Source organism: Daphnia pulex, chromosome 10 (genome assembly GCF_021134715.1).
Source record: "Daphnia pulex isolate KAP4 chromosome 10, ASM2113471v1".
In the NCBI taxonomy this organism is placed as follows: Eukaryota; Metazoa; Arthropoda; class Branchiopoda; order Diplostraca; family Daphniidae; genus Daphnia; species Daphnia pulex.
The window spans coordinates 5,190,001-5,195,000 of NC_060026.1; the positions used below are offsets into that span (position 1 = coordinate 5,190,001).

The window sequence follows — 5,000 nt, forward strand, 5'->3', positions numbered from 1 at the left end:
GATTTAACTGACTTATTATTGCACACTCTAATCACCATTAAATGGATGAGAGAAACGACTTCAGCTTACTGTGACAATAATATTAGACAAAATCGTTCACTCTAGGTTTCTGAAGTCATTATGCAACAAAGCTGTTGTTTAACGTATCAATCAGGTTGATTAAATTAAAATATTGCCTCCCCGGCGGGGAATTGAACCCCGGTCTCCCGCGTGACAGGCGGGGTTACTCACCACTATACTACCGAGGATACAATGATTGGTTCAAGTCATGAAAACTGTTTCCTATATTTCAGAGGTTTTTTAGCAATTTCAACAACACACCAAATATCAAGCAACTGTCGGGTACACTGGCACCAACTTGGACACTCACTGGGCAACAACCATAGACAGTTTAGTCCATTGTAGCTAAGCGATTGTAAAATTATATGTGACTTCCGAAGGTTCGTTAAACCCGAGTCTTATTGTTTTTTTAGAATTATTTTCAACAACGAACAAAGCAACAAGATTTAACTGACTTATTATTACAGCAATTCACTCTAATCACCATTAAATGGATGAGAGAAACGACTTCAGCTTACTGTGACAATAATATTAGACAAAATCGTTCACTCTAGGTTTCTGAAGTCATTATGCAACAAAGCTGTTGTTTAACGTATCAATCAGGTTGATTAAATTAAAATATTGCCTCCCCGGCAGGGAATTGAACCCCGGTCTCCCGCGTGACAGGCAGGGATACTCACCACTATGCTACCGATGATCCAATGATTGGTTCAAGTCATGAAAACTGTTCCCTATATTTCAGAGGTTTTTTTAGCTTTTTTAACAACACACCAAATATCAAGCAACTATCGGGTACACTGGCACCAACTTGGACACTCACTGGGCAACAACCATAGACAGTTTAGTCCATTGTAGCTAAGCGATTGTAAAATTATATGTGACTTCCGAAGGTTCGTTAAACCCGAGTCTTATTGTTTTTTAGAATTATTTTCAACAAAGAACAAAGCAACAAGATTTAACTGACTTAAGATAGAAAAGAAAGCTTATCAGCTCGCCGCGAAGGGATAGTCGTAAGCCAGTTGAAAACTGTCTTAAATGAAAAATTCAGGGCCTATGATTAAGTCGGACTTATTCACAATTCACACTTTCCTTCACAGACTTTCTGGTCTTAAAACGGGATTTTTCCGTCACAGTTCAATATCCTTGCAAGTCATTTACGTTTAGTTTGCTCAACTCATATTTTCCTATTTTAACAAATAAAGTTCAATAATTGAATTTAAAAATAACCATCTTTTAGTTTAAAAACTGGAAAACTTAAATACAAATCTGGTTATTGCGTCATGGTTGGGTCATCAAAGATTGCGCCATCACGGCGATGCTATGGACATCTGGTGGGGATTTATTTGGGCGGCATATATTCGTAATATTATTTTACTCATGTTTAACCATACATTACGAATATATTTCAATAAAAAATATTCGACGAAAAGGATTAATTTTAAACTTAACACGTTTAGTAAATGACAAGCTTACACATGTAGTGGAAACTGGAATTTAAACCTAAGGTGAAAAAGTTGTAGTCGCCACCGCCAGATGCCACTAGTCGTAAAACAATTATTTTAACAGTTTTTCGTTAATTACGGGAAAACTAATTAAGTTAATGGAATTATTTTTGTTCTGGTCGCACCGCATATTTTTTGTTTAATTTTTAAGACCAAAAAGTCTAAAATCTGTCGTAAAACGCCCGAGCCATGGAGCGTTACATACATACAGACAGACAAAGTGACATGGCTTTTTTTTCTGCGTATGAGATTATTAGCTTCGCCCTTCGGGCTCGCAATTATTGCAGCAATTCACTCTAATCACCATTAAATGGATGAGAGAAACGACTTCAGCTTACTGTGACAATAATATTAGACAAAATCGTTCACTCTAGGTTTCTGAAGTCATTATGCAACAAAGCTGTTGTTTAACGTATCAATCAGGTTGATTAATCAGGTTGATTAAATTAAAATATTGCCTCCCCGGCGGGGAATTGAACCCCGGTCTCCCGCGTGACAGGCGGGGATACTCACCACTATACTACCGAGGATCCAATGATTGGTTCAAGTCATGAAATTTGTTCCCTATATTGCAGAGGTTTTTTAGAAATTTCAACAACACACAAAATATCAAGCAACTTTCGGGTACACTGGCACCAACTTGGACACTCACTGGGCAACAACCATAGACAGTTTAGTCCATTGTAGCTAAGCGATTGTAAAATTATATGTGACTTCCGAAGGTTCGTTAAACACGAATCTTATTGTTTTTTAGTTTTTTTTTCAACAACGAACAAAGCAACAAGATTTAACTGACTTATTATTGCAGCAATTCACTCTAATCACCATTAAATGGATGAGAGAAACGACTTCAGCTTACTGTGACAATAATATTAGACAAAATCGTTCACTCTAGGTTTTTGAAGTCATTATGCAACAAAGCTGTTGTTTAACGTATCAATCAGGTTGATTAAATTAAAACATTTCCTCCCCGGCGGGGAATTGAACCCCGGTCTCCCGCGTGACAGGCGGGGACACTCGCCACTATACTACCGAGGATCCAATGATTGGTTCAAGTCATGAAAACTGTTCCCTATATTTCAGAGGTTTTTTAGCAATTTCAACAACACACCAAATATCAAGCAACTGTCGGGTACACTGGCACCAACTTGGACACTCACTGGGCAACAACCATAGACAGTTTAGTCCATTGTAGCTAAGCGATTGTAAAATTATATGTGACTTCCGAAGGTTCGTTAAACCCGAGTCTTATTGTTTTTAAGAATTATGTTTAACAAAGAACAAAGCAACAAGATTTAACTGACTTATTATTGCAGCAATTCACTCTAATCACCATTAAATGGATGAGAGAAACGACTTCAGCTTACTGTGACAATAATATTAGACAATCGTTCACTCTAGGTTTTTGAAGTCATTATGCAACAAAACTGTTGTTTAACGTATCAATCAGGTTGATTAAATTAAAACATTGCCTCCCCGGCGGGGAATTGAACCCCGGTCTCAGGCGTGACAGGCGGGGACACTCACCAGTATAGTATCGAGGATCCAATGATTGGTTCAAGTCATGAAAACTGTTCCCTATATTTCAGAGGTTTTTTAGCAATTTCAACAACACACCAAATATCAAGCAACTGTCGGGTACACTGGCACCAACTTGGACACTCACTGGGCAACAACCATAGACAGTTTAGTCCATTGTAGCTAAGCGATTGTAAAATTATATGTGACTTCCGAAGGTTCTTAAACCCGAGTCTTATTGTTTTTTAGAATTATTTTCAATAAAGAACAAAGCAACAAGATTTAACTGACTTATTATTGCAGCAATTCACTCTAATCATCATTAAATGGATGAGAGAAACGACTTCAGCCTACTGTGACAATAATATTAGACAAAATCGTTCACTCTAGGTTTCTGAAGTCATTATGCAACAAAGCTGTTGTTTAACGTATCAATCAGGTTAATTAAATTAAAACATTGCCTCCCCGGCGGGGAATTGAACCCCGGTCTTCCGCGTGACAGTCGGGGATGCTCACCACTATACTACCGAGGATGCAATGATTGGTTCAAGTCCTGAAAACTGTTCCCTATATTTCAGAGGTTTTTTAGCAATTTCAACAACACACCAAATATCAAGCAACTGTCGGGTACACTGGCACCAACTTGGACACTCACTGGGCAACAACCATAGACAGTTTAGTCCATTGTAGCTAAGCGATTGTAAAATTATATGTGACTTCCGAAGGTTCGTTAAACCCGAGTCTTATTGTTTTTTAGAATTATTTTCAACAAAGAACAAAGCAACAAGATTTAACTGACTTATTATTGCAGCAATTCACTCTAATCACCATTAAATGGATGAGAGAAACGACTTCAGCTTACTGTGACAATAATATTAGACAAAATCGTTCACTCTAGGTTTCTGAAGTCATTTTGCAACAATGCTGTTGTTTAACGTATCAATCAGGTTGATTAAATTGAAATATTGCCTACCCGGCGGCTAATTGAACCCCGGTCTCCCGCGTGACAGGCGGGTATACTCACCACTATACTACCGAGGATCCAATGATTGGTTCAAGTCATGAAATTTGTTCCCTATATTGCAGAGGTTTTTTAGCAATTTCAACAACACACAAAATATCAAGCAACTGTCGGGTACACTGGCACCAACTTGGACACTCACTGGGCAACAACCATAGACAGTTTAGTCCATTGTAGCTAAGCGATTGTAAAATTATATGTGACTTCCAAGGTTCGTTAAACACGAATCTTATTGTTTTTTAGTTTTTTTTTCAACAACGAGCAAAGCAACAAGATTTACCTGACTTGTTATTGCAGCAATTCACTCTAATCACCATTAAATGGATGAGAGAAACGACTTCAGCTTACTGTGACAATAATATTAGACAAAATCGTTCACTCTAGGTTTCTGAAGTCATTATGCAACAAAGCTGTTGTTTAACGTATCAATCAGGTTGATTAAATTAAAATATTGCCTCCCCGGCGGGGAATTGAACCCCGGTATCCCGCGTGACAGGCGAGGATACTCACCACTATACTACCGAGGATCCAATGATTGGTTCAGGTCATGAAATCTGTTCCCTATATTTCAGAGGTTTTTTAGCAATTTCAACAACACACCAAATATCAAGCAACTATCTGGTACACTGGCACCAACTTGGACACTCACTGCGCAACAACCATAGACAGTTTAGTCCATTGTAGCTAAGCGATTGTAAAATTATATGTGACTTCCGAAATTTCGTTAAACACGAGTCTTATTGTTTTTTAGTTTTTTTTTCAACAACGAACAAAGCAACAAGATTTAACTGACTTATTATTGCAGCAATTCACTCTAATCACCATTAAATGGATGAGAGAAACGACTTCAGCTTACTGTGACAATAATATTAGACAAAATCGTTCACTCTAGGTTTCTG

At 37.8% G+C, this 5,000-nt stretch overlaps 1 non-coding gene across 1 annotated transcript; it reads right to left on the minus strand.

Annotated features, from left to right (window-relative positions):
- Positions 1-2,020: 2,020 nt before the first annotated feature.
- Positions 2,021-2,092, minus strand: Trnad-guc. The gene has a single exon. It is a non-coding gene; the product is annotated as a tRNA-Asp (tRNA).
- Positions 2,093-5,000: the final 2,908 nt, after the last annotated feature.